The sequence below is a fragment of the Antechinus flavipes genome, chromosome 2, assembly GCF_016432865.1.
Source record: "Antechinus flavipes isolate AdamAnt ecotype Samford, QLD, Australia chromosome 2, AdamAnt_v2, whole genome shotgun sequence".
NCBI classification, from domain to species: Eukaryota; Metazoa; Chordata; class Mammalia; order Dasyuromorphia; family Dasyuridae; genus Antechinus; species Antechinus flavipes.
In genome coordinates, this window is record NC_067399.1 from 569,455,208 (window position 1) to 569,474,435 (window position 19,228).

The 19,228-nt window shown below is 44.6% G+C and overlaps 1 protein-coding gene across 2 annotated transcripts in view; it reads left to right on the forward strand.

The window, feature by feature from the left end:
- ZNF710 (zinc finger protein 710) overlaps positions 1–19,228 on the forward strand; it is an 82,045-nt gene that overhangs the window by 50,313 nt on the left and 12,504 nt on the right. The window contains exon 1 of one of the 2 annotated variants that reach the window (XM_051981103.1): positions 9,193–9,785. The exons of the other annotated variant lie outside the window; for it this stretch is intronic. The gene's annotated coding sequence lies outside the window, so the exon portion shown is untranslated. Of the gene's footprint in view, positions 1–9,192; positions 9,786–19,228 lie in introns of those variants that run through there. 2 annotated transcript variants of the gene reach the window in all.

Here is a 19,228-nt window from a genome sequence, read left to right on the forward strand (position 1 = left end):
TGGTTTGTCTCCCTCCTGGGAGCCTCTTCTCATTGTGGAAGGCCTTTAGTCGCTAATCCCAAGTCATCTTCCCTCTCCACATCCTTTATGTTCATTTTATAAAAGTCTTGTATTTAAATATTTGGAAATGGTGCTGTTTCCCCCCGGTGGAATGGCTCATAGTCCTTGAGGACAGGAATCAAATGAAGGTTTTTTTTTTTAAGGCTGGAAAAGAACCGAATATGTTTCTGGGCAGCCTGGAAGGAGCCATTGAGTAAGGAGAGAGTGAATGTGAAAGAGGGAGTGATGGGTTAGGGGTGGAGGAGGAGGGTGGGGTACAAGTGCTTGGAGGAGATAGGATAGGACCAAGGACACACAGAGAGTCTGACCTTGGCAAGCAGAAGGGCCACCCTGTCCTAGAGACTGGAACAAGGAAGGGAAGAATGGGAAATTATCCAGAGGGATCTTTAGTATGGAGAAAGAGCTCCTAGAGAGTGGTGTTCGTTTTCTTAGTAAAGGTAAGGTCTTCTGTGCAGATAAAAGAGGCAGGGATGGAAAAGAAGGGATTTGGGGGGAAAGGAAGTTTTGGAACTGCTGCGTGTGGAGACGACCAGGAAGGAGAAAAGGCTGTTTCTGTGCAGCAGTGACAGCCCAGGTGTCCTGTGCAAAGAACTCTGGGCTTGGAAGCCTTGAGATTAAACCCTGCCTTACATTCTTACTGTAGCTCTTTTATGGTGGGCAATCACACAATCTCTCAGCCATTCTTTCCTCATCTGTAAAATTACGGGGTTGGGGTCTGGCTTCTAAAGGCCTTTCCAGCTCTAAATCTGTGAGCCTTTGATTTTAACAACATAAATTTGTAGTGGACCCACTTGACACAGTTATATAATTTCCTCCAGTAATATGTAAATAGGAACAGAGATGATGGATAATAGGGGGAGTCCATATCTGTAACTTGGCAAGAAATAAGCCGCAACAGGACAAGTAGACGAGATTCAAGGCCACAGAGACTACCTTGGTGAAGCCTTGGTCATAAAGGAAGGATGTGAATGATAGAGAAGTGAAGGGTCAGGGGTCAATCTAAAGGTCATGAGGAAAAAGACAAGGAATATAAAAAGGGGAAAGATGGAAGACTGGAAAGTTGTGATCAGGAAGAGAAATTTCAGAATTAGGGACCATAGAAACAGCAGTTATGAATGATGCTGAGATCTAAAGTGCTACTCTCAGTATGGGTTATGAAAAGTTCATGGGAATTGAGGAAGTTGAATTGAGAGGTCAGGATGTTGTAGGGGATGCAAGTATAGATTGCACCCTTGAGAGAGAAGAGTTAGCACTGTGGACCTGCTCACTCACTCTAATACTCATTTGTTCTAATATCATTTCATCATGTTTTGCATTGCAAACTTTTCACCTGGGCATAAGGTCTCTCCAGATAGGTTACAAGCTCTTCAAGGGCAGAGAATGATGTGGCTTTGTATTCTAATGAGCCCTGATGCAATGGAATGTGGGGAGGAAGGAGCAGATACAGTTGCTCTATAGCCATAAGTAGATGTTTTTAATGTTTGTGTATATGTTAGAGAGAAACAGAGAGCCAATACTGAACACCAACCTTCATACCTTTGCTTCCTTTCCTAACCCACTAGGAACTCCATTAGGAGCTAAATTGTTTTTAAAGACCTTCCTTACTACTCTCCTGGAAAAATCATTACTTTGAGTGAGTGATTTAAAAAGAAATATTCTTTATTTTATTAAGATCCTATCTCACAATATGTGTAGGACAGGTGGGCTAAAGTGTGAGTAATGTCCAGTATTTATATAGAATTTTATTTTTTAACTCTGAGAGCTTATGCTCTCAGGCTCAAAATATTGGCACCATCTTTAATAGGTCATTCTCCTTCATCCTCCTTATAGAATCACTCCCCAAATTCTGTAGTCTTTCTTTTGAAATGCTTTTCAATTCTCATAATGCTTTTACCACCTCCTACCACTTAAATCACACTCCCTGACTCCAGGCTCCTTTCTTTATCCTTTCTGCATATGCTACCTGTCTAATGCTCCTAAAACCCCTGAATATCCACCCTATTTGCATATTTCCACTGGTCTGGCAAATCCCTTCTCATCACTTCCTTCTGTTTTTGATCTTTTCCTTTCACAAAATTTAGGATTGTTTAACAGTTCTACATTTTTATGCCCACAACTATCTTCCAGGGGTCCTCAAATTTTTATAAATAGGGGGCCAGTTCACTGTGCCTCAGACTGTTGGAGGGCCGGACTATAGTAAAAAAAAAAAATTTTTTTGTTTTGTGGGCCTTTAAATAAAGAAACTTCATAGCCTGGGTGAGGGGGATAATCGTCCTCAGCTGCCTCATCTGGCCCGCTGGGTGTAGTTTGAGGACCCCTGAATCTAAACTATTTTCACCTCTTGAACTGCTTCCTTAACCTTTTTCCCAGATTCCATTTTCCTTTTTGTCATCTCCCTTATATATTTCTGCCCAACTAATGCTTCTAAAGTCTGGCTTTTATCATGTCATTCCTCTACTCACAAACCTTTCCTCATTCCCTACTGCATCAAGACTGAATTCTTCTGCCTGGCTTTTAAAGCTCTCTGTCAGGGATTCTTAACCTGGAGCATGTGAACTTGTTTCTAAAGTATTTTGATAACTGTATTTCAGTAGTTTCCTTTGTAATTCTGTATTTTTACTTTATGCATTTAAAAAAAATATGATTTGGAGAAGGGATCCAAAAGCTTCTCCTAACTCAAAAGGTTGCATATGGTAAAATAGTGAAGAATTTCTGGCTATTCCTAACCATTTGCTCCTTCACAAAGATCTTGTGTTCTTTCCCCAACCTGGGATTCCTTCAGGTTATCCATGTCATATCCTCATCCTTTAAGTCCTTCCCTATGGCTCTACCCCTCATTAATTTATCCCTATTCTGAATTCATAGCTTTTACCATATAAATTGGTCACAAATTAGACATAGCTTTGTATGATTATTTGATTTATTTATTTTTATTTTCCAAGTTAAATGATAAGTTCCTTGAGGGTAGGTATCATATATAAGATTTCTTTTGCATCTTCCTCGTGATAGAGTGTCAACTACTTGAGGACAGGGCCTGGTTCATTGTTGTCTTTTTGTCCTTAGCAGCATCTGGCATTGTGCCTTGTGACAAGTGCTTCTGGGTGCATAGTAATCACTCAATAAATATTTCTTGATTGATGGAAAGATACTTATGGACATCTGCCTTATCTGCATATTTCCACCTGCACTTCAAATCCTTCTTCATCACCTCCTTCTGTTTTTCATCTCTTCCTTCCCCAAAGCGTCTCAGAACTGCTTAGCAAGCACTTTGTGCGGGATTCATATCCTGTAAGGGAGAAGTCCTCTCTTTGTTGGCTCAGCAGTCCCTCATGTTAGAACTTGCTGAGCTCAGGAAGTTTGGTTTTGCTAACTGCACATAAAATGGAAGTCCTAACAACACAAACCAACTCTTGGAGCCCCTCAAACTCAAGTGGGCTCTCCTAGAACCGTTGTCTCCAGTAGGCCAGTTTCATCACCCCATGCTTTGAATAGACATTACAGATGTCATGTTGCATTACCCTTTGATTGAAACTAAAGAGAAAGATTGGGAAGGAGGAGGACAGAGGATGGCAGGGAATTTGCCAACTGGATGTTTCACTGTTTAGATTATGGAGAAATGGGTTTTGTGTATGAAGTAGATCCCAAGCAAACACCACCCATACAATCAGTCACAGACTTGTAGGCCTAGCTCCAACGTAGCATGAAGAATGTCAGCAAAGGGATATGAGAAGTTTTAACAGTAGAAGGATCAAGCACATCAATTGTTGTAAGAGTTTAAAAATAATTTTTATTTTATTTTTATTTTTTACCATAATTTAGTATATTATCTCCTATTTGTACAAAAGCTCTTTAAATACTGATAATTACAAGCAGATAGAATTTCCATTGAAAATTTAAAAAAATATATTCATCTTACCCTTGAAGGTATTTCTAAATTCAGATACTTCTTTAACCTCTCCCCTCCATGGCAGAATACAGCAACAGCCACCTTGGGACCATCTACAGATTTCCACTATGTGGTTATATCACCTGGTTAAGAGACAGGTCCTCCTGTGCTTATGAGCAAAAGGAGAGAGCTGAAGTGTGGTGTTGGGTGTAAAGGAGAAACTTTTCTAGCTTATTCTCTCTTGTTGACCACTTACATTTGCCAGTTGTCAATTCCTTGCATCCGTACAAAAACTAAGATGTCTCTTGCTCCCTGCGTTCTATAGGGTGTTGTCAGAAGAGAGGTTGAACTCTTCAGACAAGTATTATTCAGAAGCCAGGACACAATCCTGTAGGTCTATTTCCCAGCATCTTCTGTGTGGCCACTACCCTGCTCTGGCTGATGCCTTCAGTGGTAATGAATGTGTTTTGGTAGCATCCCCTTGTTATCTAGAGCTAGGACCTAGGGTTAAATCAGACCAAATGGTCTCCTTTTTTTGGGAATTTTTTTTTTTCTGAGGACTTTGATAACATTGTCCATCTACAGCTCTTTTCTTTGTCACTTTGGTGTGTTCAACATAATCTTTGTTTATTTTCAGTTGCAATTCATTGTGTTTAAGGAACTTTGTTTGTCCTGCAATTTCTGATCACACTAAGTTAAAAACAGAAATCTGGAAAATGGCAAAGAGGTAGAGCCCTAGCTGGCACGTTTGGGGTGAGAGTTACTGCCTCTTTCAGTAAGAGAGAAAGAGAGAAAATTGCTGGGAACTCTGAAATCTTGGCATAATCCCTTTACCTCCAAAAGTTAGGGAAACAGAAAGGTCTGGGTCTGTTTCCTTTTTCCAAAGGAAGTTTGGGGTAATGGGAAAAAACAACAGAATTTTTAAGGATTTGAGTCTACCCAGCTTCCTCTTTTATAGTGTTGTGATTATTGGATGGTTTTGTTTGTTTCATGTTCATAATCTGGGATCTGTGGGCTTGTTTTTAAAAATATTTTGATAGCTATTTCAATACAATTGGTTTAAATCAATGTATTTCATTCGGAGTATTTAAATATATTATCCTGAGATGGAATTCATAATCTTGCCAGTGGGGCCCATGACACACAAAAAGGTTAAGTACCCTTCATCTAAGGCAAAATGGGAATATTGAGCACAACAAAAAGAACTCATATATAGCATGTCCAGCTTTCCTGGACAAACCAGAGAATTCCTACCAAGTGAAATATTGGTTCCTAAGTTTCCTGAATGAGCCATCAAGCTTTTATACAGGATTTTGACTCCCTTGTGATATGGGTGGCCTAAGGTTTTCAGAGAAGCCTTCACTCCCAGGTCACTGAATGAGATAAAACCCCCTGGGACTATCTCCAAAGGAGGACTCGAACCATTAAGTCCTTTCCTCCTAGAAATTTTGCACCAGTCCCTTTTCAGTTTCTTTTTTTTTCTTTTTCTTTCTTTCTTTTTTTTTTTTAAGGTGGGGAGTAAAGAAACTTTTATTCTGACAGGCAGGAGGTCCAGGCTGGAAAATGGAAACAGTAGATTCATCCCCTTCCTTGTAATATCAGTAGGGAGCCTGAACCTTAGAGGTGACCTGCAGAAAGGACTGGCATTGAACTGGAGGAACTGTGGCTAATGAAATAGATTTTTTTTAAAGCAAAAGACAAATAAATGTAGCCCCAAGATGGCAAGAGAACATTGGAGGAGATGAAAGGGGAAAAAAGGGAGTGAGAGAGCCTAAAAGCAAAAGGAGAAAGAGAGGTTTGGAATATACATAGAGATGAGGAGATAGATGAAAGAGAAAAGAGAAAGATAAGAGAGAAAAGAGAGAGAAACACAGGACAGATCCACAGAGCAGAGAGAGGTGTTGCCAGGGAAACAAAGAATGAGAGAGAGGAGAAATAGAGAGAGTGGGGGGAAAAATGGAAAATGCTGAAGGCTGGGGGTAGGGAGGAGAAGGAGGAGGCGTCTATGAGAGTGGGATCCGATTTTGAGGACTGGGTGCTCCAGGAAAAGAATGAGGAGAAAATTTATGAATTCTAAATTAGAAGCTAGGAAAAGAGGAAAAGGTAGAAGGTGAGTAAAACTCACAGCAACCATCCAGGAATACGATCCTCCCATTCCTTTCCATCGCTTCCCCCTCCCCCAAACCAAACAGAAAAAAACTGATACCTTTGGGATTCTTAACTTGTAGGATCAGGGAACAAAGATCAATTTACAAGTATGGGATGCTACCCCTCCCCCAGGAAACCCCTCCCCCCCACTAGGGGAACACTAACTCGGGGTCTTCAGTTTAGCAGTTTGAGAAGTCTAGGTGAGTTTTACCTAAAGATTCATGAGTGAATAACTCACGTCAGTAGTATTTTAAAGAGTGTAAAGCACTTAGCATACATTAGCTCCTTTGAGTCCACCCCGTGTGATAGTCTATCAGTAAGCTGGTTTATTGGGCACTTACTGGGTGCCCGCTTTGTCCCAGATGAAGAAGATGTAAATGTGGGACCATTAGTTCTCTCAGGGATCCTGCGGTCTACAAACATGTACATATAATCAAACATGTGGTTTCAGAGTCGGGCCCCGTAAGAAGGTGCTGCTTCCACTGAGCGCTGGAGGTCAGGAGGATCCTAAGGAAGGTGGAGGGGAGTGTTCCACGGGTGAGGCATCCTGGATCAAAAGGCCGGAGATGAGCCAGGGGGTAAAGTGTGTGAGAACGAGCAGACCCAGCAGTTCGGCCCAACCGTGGAGTGCAGAAAGACATTTTAAACCCCAAAAGGAGGGTTGGATTGAGTTTATGATGGGTTTAAATGCCAAATAAGGGAGTTAATATTTCATTTAATATTTCATTAGGCATTTGGGGGCAGGGGAGAAACTAGACCCTTTGCTTTAGGATCGGCACTTCAGAAAGATGTTTTGGAATAGGGAGAGATTGGAGAGATGGGATTGCAGCAGTCCAGACCAAAGTGTTTTCTCCTTTATTTAAGTGTTATTACAGGCATTTTACCCATGAGGAAATCAAGACTCAGAAAAGTGATGTACTTACAATTACACAGCTAGGGAGTGTATTTTCTCTTTGCTTAACAGAAGGAATGGTTATTTGTCCAATATCATGCAGTTGGTTGGTGGCAAAGTCAGAGCAAGAACATAGGCTTCTGGCCTTCCAGACCCAGGCTCTTTTCACCACCCCCTTCTCTTCCTCCTTTTCCTGTGATTAGCCATTGTCAGTATTACAGAATTGGGGGAAGGGGGAAATAAGGCAGTTCCAGTGGGAACTAGGTGGTGCAGTGGATAGCGTTCTGGGTGGGGAATCAGGAAGACTCATCTTGTTCAGATCTTGTCCAGATAGTATTTATTTCATGATGCTGACCATTTTGTGACCTTTGTTTAATATTTTAAAACTACTTGACAATGATGAAAGCAGTGGGAAAAATACTTCTATATGCTGAAGATTTGAGTTCTAATCCCAACTCTGCTTTTAACTAGATATTGTCACTGAACAAAGACATTTAATCTCTGTGTCTCAGTTAACTCATGGAAGAGAAGGTGATTGGACAAGAAGGATCTTTGAGATAGCTTCTCTCTCTCATATTTTGAATTTAAGATGGTGTTTCTGGCAAAGATTCAACCAGAAAATGCATTGGGCAGTGCATGAAATCAACATAGGCATTTTGCTAGCTTATTAAATTAGCTTGCCATAAATTTTCTCCTCCTTTAGTCAAAAAAAAAATAGATTAATTAGACTAATGTGTGTGTATGTGTTTGTATGTGTAAGTATATATGCATGTGTTTGGGTACATGAGTATAGGATGTAAAAGTACTCACAAACCAGTAGCTTTGAGGGTCTCAGATAAAAGGTAACATGTCAACACAATTATAGTGGGTGTTGTGACTCAAACCAAATTACCTACACTGGTTTTTTACAGGAGGACCTGAGAGGTAGGTTGTATGGGATAAGGTAGAAAGAATGCTGGGTGTGGAGACTTTTTTCAAATCCTAACTCTGGTCTATGTGTGTGATCATGGTCAAATCATTTAACCTCTGTGAATTGCAGGTTCATCTCTAAAGGGGAGGGGAGAGATGAACTAGTCCATTTCTAAGATTCCTTCCAACCAAAATCTATGAACCTAAGAATCTGGAATTCTTGAATGTTAAATCTGATTAACTTAGACTTTCCACACTGTAAATTGGATTCCTTAAACGTCAGTTTCCTTTACCTTTCTGTAAGCCTCTGTACAAGCTAGGACTGTCTATTAGGAGCTGATGAGTGATTAGTCAGTTTGTATAGCGTGACATTGAGTGAAACACCACACAAAACACAAAGTGCCTCCCTTCTGAGAGGTTTTATTCTAAAAGAAGCCAAAGCAGCCAAAATAGAGGATCCTTTGTTTTTTCTCATGTATTTCTGCTTTGTTGGATTCACCTAAACTCTACCTCTTGTTTCTTTGGACTAAAGGGTAATTTTGAAGATATCAGGTTATAAGATTGTTATTTAGGCATTTTTTTTCTTTTAAATATTTTTATCAATATCTTTCGTTTTTGTTACTTTCATTCCTGAATATACCCTTCTTCATTCCTCTACCCAGAGAGCCAACCACTGTAAAAGAATAAAAGAAAAAAGGGGAGAAAAAAGCAGTCCAGCAATACTAACCAACTCATCAACTGCCTGAGAATATTCGCAGCTACTGTCCTTCCACCTCTGAAATGAACATATTTTGCCATCTCTTCTTTAAGGCCAAACCAGATCATTATCAATATAGAGAGTTCAGTAACACTGTATATTCTCTTTTCTTAATTATGCTTAATTTCTCTTTGGATCAAATCCTCTAAGTTGTCCTGTGTGTCTTTGTATTCTTCATATTTTTATTTCTTAAAATGCAGATGTCTTCCATTATATTCATTTTTTGCCTCAATCCATTCAGTTTGCTTGGGAGGAAGATGAAATCTCCAAGTTGTTTCGGTTTGCAATTAATGTTTCCTATGGTTATTAACTGTTTTCAGTTCTTTCAAGAACAGTTTATTCTTATCTTCTGACCCTAATCCAGTGGGGAAAGGCTCTCCATCTTATACATTTGTTTGTGCCTTATATATCTTAGACATCAGATTATCAGAAATGTTGTTGGAAAGATCCCTTCCTCACACCCCTCTTCCTCCATTGACAACTGCTCTTCTTGTCCTATTCATATTGAGTTTTATTAGAGCAAAATCTTTTCGATTTCATGTGAGCAAAGTTATCTTTTATCTTTTGAGAGCACCTCTGACCTTTCTGGTCCAAGAACTCTTGGAGGCTTAGAAATGTTTGGAGAAGTTGAAGTTTTTCTCTAGAGTGTATTGGATGTGCCATTTTAGGGGTAGCCCAGGGTCTTCCCCCCCTCCCCCCCTGACTGCCTGAGAGGGAGCTGAGGGAAACCATCAGCTGAATTTCACTTGATGAAGCTGTTGCTGAAGTCCTAGTTGTTCCTGCTGTTTGAAGCACTGGGTGCTCGTGAATGGGCGAGAGTGTAGAGGAGCCTTGACTACTGAAGCAGCCCCATTGCATTAAGAGCAGGAAAGGATCCTTCTCGGAAACACTTTGTACCAGAAGGGAACAAGGAAGAGGAAATGAAAGCCAGACCCAAGTTCCCCGGGAGAGGAAGAAACAATGCTGGAGAAACACTCCCGGTAGAATAGGAGAGCAGGAAACCAAGGACCCGCTGCCCGCCGATCCCAGCCCCAAAGGAGGCCCGGCCCAGGCGGGACTGTAAAGAGACCAGAGGAAAAAGATTTGATGGCCTCTTGGATAGCTGCAGAGGCTTTAGTGGCCCCGAGGAAACGGTATGAGCTTAACTGGCCTAGGATTCTAGGCCTGGTGGGAGGCCATCCAGCCTGGGGGGAGGGGGAGGGGAATCAGGAAAGGCCCATCAGGGAGAGAATCAGGAAACAGTGACAATTATCTTATTGTTGCTAAAGAGGAAGTAGGGGAGAGAGCTTCCTGAAGAGGGAGTGATTTATGCCATAGCACTAAACTTGAGACTCATCTGTGAAGGAAGCGCCGAATCAAAGTTATCTTGAGTCAGCGAAGAAGTGGCACCCACATTACAGAGACTGAGAAAATACGGGCCGGGGGAAGTCCCAGCAGCAGGGCCACCCAGGACAGCGGCTGCGGGGGTTTAAGCCGGGGGTGTTCAGCAGGAGACCAGGAGATTGAGGAGTCCCAGTCCCTCCCATCTCACTGAAAACCCTGTGAACCTCACTCCCCTTTTCAGTGATTCCATTTCTTTTTATGTAAGGAGGAGGATGTGAATGGTGGATGTGAGTTAGAAAATCTGGTTTGGAGTCCTAGCCATGAGGCCTGTAGAATTCACTTTTTTTTTGGCCAGGGGTGGGGGGGTAGGAAGGGGGGGGGGGGCAGGGTGGAGCGGGGCGGGGGGGCAGGGGAGGGAGAGGGAGAAGAGGGGGAGATCTCAGTTTTTCTACCTGTAAAAGATGGGGCTGTGCCCTATTGCCAAGGCCCCTTCCAACGTTAACCTTCTGTGATTGAGACATTTCTGCTGGTAAGGTATAGTGTTAAAACAGAGTGGAGAGCAGGATTCCTAGTGAAGCACAGCCCTTTTATTTCAGGTAGGAAAGAGAGGGAAAGGAGCCTCCTTTTTAAATTGCCTTCTGATCAGATTAGACTAGAACCAATCATTTGCATACAGGTGCTACATTAACTCCCCAGGACTGCTAATCAGTTGGCTATGTGAGATGGCAACAGATGTTCCTGGGTGAAGGTAAAGTAAATTGGAGAGTCCCAGCCCCTCTCTGCAGGTCGGATTATTTGCAGGCTCAGGATGTGGATCTGAACCACGGGCTCTTAGGCCATAGCCACCCCTAGTCCCACAGTTGTCCGGACTCTGCATGGACTTATTGGTTTTTCACCCAATAATAGGATTTGTAGTGTGGAGCCGTCTACAGTTTCTCTGTTCTCTCATCACAGGGGTCAGATAAAAAGGGGTGGGAAAGCTGGGAGTCAGGAAGCAGAAATGGCACAAGGAAGAGGTGACCGAAGGTCCAAAGAGCATGCCATCTTTACATTCTCTTGGTGGGAGGGAAGAGTGGAGCCTGGCAGTCAGACTGCCTCCCCAGACAGGCCCAGCATGGCACCCCCAGCGGTCTGATGGGTTTGAAGGAGCCGGGGGGAGGAGCTCTGGGGAATCCCGGCCTTCCCCTACCTGCTCCCAGCCTGCCCTCCTCCGGCATAGGAGAAAATCCTGGGCATCTGCCCCTGCCATGAGAGGTTGGAATAGCCACTTACTTGTCCTTTGGCCACCAGCAAGGTGTTTTGGAAAGAATGTTGGACGCTATGGCCAAAGGGGGGCCTGGAAGAAGCGATGAGAAATCGCACCTTTCTCCTCTCATTGAGGGACCCTGGGTATGGAATGGTCTGTGTGTCCTCAGACATGGTAGATGAACTGGTCGGTTTTGCTGAACTGTTTTTGCTCGTTCCTTTGTTTGTTTGAAATGTCCATTATAAGGGAAGCTACTAGGTGGGGAAAGAGGAGTGGGGAGGAAGGGGAGGGATTCCGAAACTAATGTGATTTAAAACCAAAAGGCTCTAACAGAACTTTATAATTCCGTTTGTCTCAGTACAGTTTAAGTTTTGATTCGTGTCACCAGCTAGCTGTGTGACCATACACAACCCAGCTGGGGCTTCCCTTTACCGCTTGAGTGAGGGGAGCGGTGGTCCCAGCTTTGCCCCTTATTGCCCCTGGGACTTGGATGAAGTGGTTTTGCTTGGCCTCCCTGCCTGTTAAATGAAGTGATTGCAGTTGACCTCCAACATCTCTATTACTCTATCTAGAATCCTGTGATTTAGTGATTTTTAAGGTCCTCCTAGTTCTAAATTTTCTACAGTTTGACTAAAACTAACTGAGCCATCCACCTAGGACCAAAGTACTCCCCCAAGAAGGCAGGGCTGTTGTTGTCAGTCTCCAGAAACAGAATGTTCTTTGTGTATCTGCTGGGAAAAAGGAGAAGTTAAAACAAAGAGAGAATCCTGAAAGGAAGAGAAATGCATACTTCCCCTTCTCACCCTGGAAAGCGACATGGTGGGGTTCCTGGGGCTCTCTTGCATGTCTCCTTTGTAAAGAAACCGCCCTCCCCAGCGAGAAGGCAGAAGTGAAAATGTGGCAGAGAGCCATGAGTTTTTCACAACAGGCTGGGGTTTCACTTCCTTTTTCTGGCTGGGGATAAGAAACGGTTTCCCTTCTAATCAAATATAGGAACACTGGAAGAATTTATATTCTGGGTTATGTTTTCTGAAGTCCATGGATTTTACATCTACCTGGGTCTTTATTTTTCCTTACTTACAGGCAAGGCCCAGGCAGATACAAAGATAAATAAGACACAGTCTCTTTCCTCAAACAGCTTCCAGTCAAGCTTCTAGAGAAGCTGTTCCTCAGTGTCTCCCTTTTCAGGGGAACACATTTATGAAAGGAGCTGGGGGGATGAGCATAAGCTCTTTTATTCCCATGACCCAGAAGATTCTGAAAGTCATATTTCATAGTCACAGATTGAGGACTGAATGAAACCTTAGGAAGCCTTTGAGACCGACCCTTTCATTTTATAGGTATATGGAAACTTAGGCACAGAGTGTTTGAGTGATGGGCTATACAACTTTTGTCTCAAGCAAGATTTGAGTCCAGGTCTTCCTGACCCCAGAGATGATGTTCTTCTCTATGCCATCCACTGCTGCCGAAAGCTAATGTTTTGAACCCCTAACATAGGACCTTACATTTATTGTTTTTACATGCCATCTGATTAGATTTGGTCTATTCAGCCCTTGATTTTCCTCCCTCTGCCTTTTTATATCAAGAGTAATAATAGTGATGACAATGATATCCTAGACAAGAAAAATAAGATAATAATGGCAGCTCACATTTAAGCACTTTCCTTTATCGCTTGTATACAGAAGAGTCGCTTGTAAGAACTTGTAGCCCTCATCTTTTCTTTTAAACCCCAAATTTTGTGTCTCGAAATAGCCACAGGGGACCTCTGCTTGGATATCTCATGAGCATTCCAAACTCAAAATGCCCCAAACTGAGGCACCACCATTTACTCCATCTTAGTGGGGTCCTAGAAACCGGAAGGGGAGAGACGATCCTGGAGGAAGGAGGAGTCAAGAGGCAAAGGAGGTTGGGAACTGGGAGGTCATTGGATTGGTGATGAGCTCATTAGGAGGAGAGTTTGGGTAGAATAAAGATAATAAAAGCTAAACATGTCAGAGGTTGAGGAGAAGAGTGCATTTTTCTTTCCTCTTAACATATGAAATTACAGAAAGTCAGAATTAGAAAAGGACCTTAGAGATCCTTTGGATTGTTACAAGGCTGATGATTGATTTAGGGGTGATTGATTCATTCCAACCTCCTCATTTTCTTGATGGAAGTGTCTGAGACCCAGGGAGGTGAAAGTCTCTGAGGTGTTCAAAGCCAGTTCTCGGTTCCTAGTCTAACCTGTCAGTGGGTGCGTGCCTAGGAACTGTTGGTAAACCCAGATCCAAGCAGCTGCTTGCTCTCCAGCCCCTGTACCAGGGAGGTGACACAGACTCTGTTTATTCAACAGCCTGAATGATGATCCACAAACCTTCCTAGTACAACAGTGGGTGGGATGTTGTTCCAGGCTAGTAAATGTTCCCTAAGTGCCGCCTCCCTCCCCGCCCTCTAGAATAAGGTGCTTCAGAGCGGCGGCCTTAGGTCTGTCCCCAGTGCCACCTCCTGCCCGAGAGCCTCTGAGCCTTGGGTAAGAAAGGGCTTCCAAGACCATAAACTGCCCTAGATTAACACTAGCCCTCCTTAGGGGGAGAAGTGAATAAAGTGGAAGTAGGACAGAGGTCGGAAGGAAGAGCTAGTGCGGGAGTCACTCCGTAAGCCCCCTGCTAAATGCTAGGGAGACAAAAAGGGGCTGCCATGTGCACGCTCTTGTGTGACGAGTCCACAGGAAACCTCCCGGCTGCCTCCTGACCTGGCGATTTTTGTTAAGGGAATAGAGGCTTTCCCCCACGCAGCCCAGGAGGCCTGGCCTAGGAGACGGCCCTGACAGTCAGAGCGGATGGGAACCAGAGCCGGTGGCCTAGAGTGAGGCCGATAGGGAATCAGAGTAATTGGCACAAAACAGGGATGGTCTCGAAAGGCACCAGGAAGGACATGGGGAAAGTCGTTGGGAGAAATGAGTGCACCTTCCATGTGGTCTCTGCCCTTCGTTTTGTGGCCCTGCCCCAGCCCTGTTTCCCGGGCCCTAGCTCCCTCATCTTTCCCCAGACAAGTTCTGTTGTAACTGGCCCTCCTGGTGTTTGTCGTTTCTCTGATGGCCCATTTCTGGAGCCAAATAGAAACCTTAGTTTAATGGGGAGTTGCCTGCCCCCATCTCTAGGATTTGGGGGCTGGAAGAGTTACCCCTTCAGAGGGACCCCTCTCAGAGGGCCATTAAACCTGCACCAGAAACCTAGTAGCATGTGTGAAGAGGGGGTGAACCTTGCTATGTTGCCCAGGCTTTTCTGGGCAACCCCAAACCTTAAAATAAAAAAGTGGCAGCCATTGCAGAGAATGAGCACTAATCAGGGAACAATTTCTTTCGAAGCTCCCACTCCACTGTGCCTCCCTGTCCCTTCTACCATCTCTCCCATTTCTCTCCCCATCCCCCTCTCCATTTTATTCTTTTCTGCTTCCCCTCCCCCTCTCCTCTTCCTTTGTTTCTCTGCCTCCACAGTCTCTCTCTCCCTCCCTCCCTTTCTGGTTCCCCCTCTCCCCCTCCTCTCTCTTCATTCCTTCTCAGTTTTTGTAAGCCTTTCTCCTCTCCGAATACTCTGTTCCCCCCACCACCACCACCACCTTAAGTCTCAAAACTGTAATCAAGCAGCTTCTGCATTTCACTGTCTTAAGAATTACTTTCTATCAAAAATGGAGAAATGAGGATGTAGAAAAACGATTCCATTCGGAGGTTCATTTTGGGTAAGAGCACTAGCTGAATTATCACGGTTGATTCATGCCTCCAATTTAACTATTGCTCTAGTCCTGGTTTGAGATTCCCTAGGTCACTAGCATTCTGAATTCCATTTTCTCTTCAACATAATAGAGTAAAAGGAGATTTCTGACCCTCTTGGTGTTGTATTTGGAGCATTAAGCAGAAGTGGTTGGATTTAAGCTGCTTCGTTCTGGAAAAAAGCTATAGATTGGTTGGGCAGGGGAAATGAATCCCCAAACCAGAAAAGGCAGAAGTTGCTCAGAATGATGCTTTGGGTGGGGGAAGGAGGGAGACTTAAAGTTTGAGGATACAGGTGGTTGGGCATCAACATGGAGGGATGGAGAGAATGATGGAAAAGAGAGAGAAAATCATAACTTGATCAGGAGACAGGGAGAGGAAGAGACATAGCCCACCAAGCCCCGGCTAGCCTAATTCACTTTTTCTCCTTGCTCTTTACTGTGCCCTGTTCTCGTTGACATCTAGGGGCTTTATATGTGCCAGGCAGGGTCACAGCATCATTGTTGGAGCCTAGACAAAGGTAAATGAACAATTCCTATTTTTATTGTCTCCTGTTCATTCAACAATCATTGGAGTGCCTATTGTGTCAAGGTGATGTGCTGGATGTTTCCACCCTGCTTGCCAGCTCCTGTGAGGGCTCGGATTCTCTGAGGAGCTGAGTGTGCTGGCAAGGTCTGCCTTTCAGCTGACCCTGAGGCTCCTTCCATTTGTGCCCCCTAATTCTCTGCTGTGTCATGGAACAGAGAGGCCTGTTTCTCTTGTGGAATTTCGGAAAAACAAACAGACGCGCGTCCCAGGCTCCCCAAACCAAGCTTTTGGAGCGGCTTCTGGTGTGTTGTTATTTTGCCTGCTCAGAGAGATGGAAATTACCCCTTCCTCCCCTCCTAGTGCATAAAACTCATTCTCTAAGTCACAGGATTACAACTGAGTTAGGTAGAAGGAGGGATTCCTATCCCCAAGCGGAAGAACTTTGTAACTCCCGATACGCTTTCTAGTTCTTGGTCCCAACACAAAAATGACTTGTCTTTCTGTAGAGACCATTGTGGTGAGTGCGCTTCTCCCCCAACACATGCGCCCAGACGTCACTAAGACTTTCTTGCTTTGGTTTTGAAAGCATACTTGTCTCCCCAGTCCCATCACATCCTCTCTCTGACTTTCTGCCTTTTCCCTTCTAAGCGTCTACTCCTCCAAGGTCCCTATGGCAGGAAACGCTTCAGGAAGCTGCTGAGAGAAGGGGAGGAAGCTGCAGCAGTTGTCCAACTCTTGCATTTAGCCGGCCCTGACTTTGTCTGAGGAAGTCTAAAAAATTCCATGTGGTATTTGCTCAGAGGTATAATGGGCCTTTCTGCATAGGAAAGAGCCTTATCCCCTGGTGAAGTAGTTGTTGTGCCACCATGAAGAGGTGGGCTTGCTTTCTTCCCCCATCCTCCTCCACCAGGTTTGGGATTTCATTCATATAGGAATTCCCACTGGGAAATGCTCTTTCTCAGTGCCGATCAGTACCTGCTCTGCTGCTGTCTCCGAGGCTGCCTGAAAACTGAATGAGCGAGCAAGTGATTTAGAATCCTCCCTGGCGCTGTCCTCCTTTTCCTACACACGGAGGTACAAGTGCTCGCCCACCAGAGTGCAGGCGAGGGGTTGTGGCTGACACATCTTTGGATCCCTTCATAGCACCCGGTCCTCTGCTTTGCCTCTGGTTAGCATCTAAATAAATAAAGGTTCAGCCCTCACTTTCTCTGGTTCTCTGTTGACTCAACCTTTCAGTTGGTAAGAGTTCTTAGTTCACTCTAGAAGAACAGTGAGTCGCTAAGAATTCCCTACCAACTAACTTCTTAATTGGTTATTTACTCTGTAAGAACGGTAATGGTGGAGCAGCAGATAGCCCTGGGCCTGGCTTCAACTCTGGCCTCAGACACTTCCTAGCTGTCTTGTTTGCCTCGGTTTCCCCATCTGTAAAATGAGCTGGAGAAGCCGATGGCAAACCATTCCAGTGTCTTTACCAAGAAAATCCCACATGGGGCAGAGTCGGACAGGACTGAAAAGCAACTGAACAACAATAAGAACACTGCCGAGTTCTCTCTGAATCCTTGCCCTTGATTTCTGGTATTTCTTGGCCTTCAGAAGAGATGTGGACTACACTCAGAGAAAGCTTCAGGCTGAGCTGAAAGAACAATTATGTGACAGAGGGAAGTAAGTGGAACAATAATAACAGTAGCATGGCTGTTAGGTTGTTTTAAGGTTGGAAGAATGCTTTAGTGACATCCCCTCATTTCATCTTCTTCCACACACACTTGAATAGCTGCTTTAAAGTCATGCGAAGCATCTCATTTGGTCCATATAACAAACCGGAGAGGTGGCTGCTCATGATCATTTTATCTAGCACACGGGGAAACCGAGGCTGAGGGGTTGTACTGGGAATGTTTTGAGTTGGGATTTGATCTCGGGTGTTTCTTATTCCGAGTGCAGGGCTCTGTCTTCTCCGCCACTTGCCTGTAATAGCAAGGACGGCATAGGGATGAGGGAAGACTCTTGCCTGTTCTCTTTGCTCTCTTGTTGATTCCTAATCAGATTTAGCTCCGACTCTTCCCTGGATGAACCCTGAATCCTGGAGTATTACAGATTTAGTTCCATCTGGGCCTGTCTCTCGTAGAGGACCCGTTTCAAACTCTATTGTTTAATCTTCAGCATTGGTTTCAAGGAAGCTACATTTCTTTCTTGCTTATTTTTAGCTAAAATGCAGGAAGTGGAAGCTGTGCAGTGTTGGAGGGGGGAGGGAAGTCATGGAATCTGTGTGTGTTTTCTAAATAAACGCCACTCTTGTTAAGAAATCAACTGTTCCCCATGCCAACATGGCACTGACCCAGAGCTAAAACTCCCAAGTTCCCAGACTCAGTGGCAGAAAGGGACACATTGGTAGTTCCTGGTTGTCAGAATCAACAAATCTGCCAGTTGGGAGGGAGCTCAGAGGCCATCCAGGCTCCCCCGTAAGCCAAGGAGAAGCCTCCCTGGGACACAGCCAGCAAGGGGCCGGCGGCCGGCCTGTCCCTCTCCAGGACATGGGTATCTGAGGCTTCTGGGAGAAGAGGACCTTTTAGAAAAGGCTACTGGATGTGGAAGGGTTGTGGTGGGGAGAACTCAAAGCATTTAACTAGAAGCTCTAGGTTCTAGGACGGAGAATAAGCTTTATGGACCTCTCTCTGGAGCTTAATTGTGAAATGAGACTGACATGATCATGACTTATTCTTTAAGGCCCTTTTTCAATCTGGGATTCAGCATGTAACTCACAGTTGTGGACTCGAGGGATCCAAGACAACAGGAACATTCATGAGGGAGGCAGGGCGATTGGGGTCACATAGCTACTAAGTGTGTGGGGCTGAATTTGAACTCGGGTTCCCCGAGTTTTGCTCTCTCTGCTGCCTCCAGAATGTTTTACATTTTTAAAAGCCCCATCCCTGACCCCAGGCTTCCTATCCTTGCTGCCATGTTTACTGGCAGGATTTTATGTCCTCATTCTGGAGCCAAAAGTGGCGTTTTCCTCCGTACCTCAGTGGTAAGGTATCTCCAGTATATGCTCCCAAGTCCCTTGTCTTGAATGGTATAGGGACTTATCAGCGTGTAAGCCTGCCACCTGTTTATCCCTGACAAGTTTAAGGACAAACCATATCCAGCTTAGGGGAAAGAAGAGCAAGTCCCCTTCTGGCCTGCTGGCTGAGAATCCTAGGAAGGGCCTTAGCATCATCTGGTCCAACCCTTGCATTTTGCAGATGAAAAAACTGATCCAGAGAGACCAGAACCTTCATAGTATCACATAGGTCCTGAGGGCGGGTTTTCGAACTCATGGGCCCTGGATTCCAAAAATTCACACCCTTGCCACTGCACTAACCGGCCTCTCATTTTCCTTCTTAATTCTATCCCATTTCTACCACCTGCCCATGCAGCGCTTCCCTCAAGCTCTTATTGGCCTTCCAAGAAAGCAGGTCGGTCTCCTCGCTTCCCTGGGCCTTACTCTCTGCCCGGACAGACCCCGGTCTACTCTCCCTACGTGGGGTTTGGCGCTTGGGCCGGCCCAGGATCGGCCAGCCCCATCCTGGATTTACACGACAGCCGTCTCTGGGCGCCCTCCCTCCTTCCTGCTTCTGCCTTCACCGTCCCTTTGTCCTGGGCTCCCTCGAGTCCCCAGGCATCTCTTCTCTTGATTGGTTCAGGGCTGGGGGCAGTCGGTCCTTCCTGCAGAGCTGCTGTAAGTAGTTGTGCTAAGT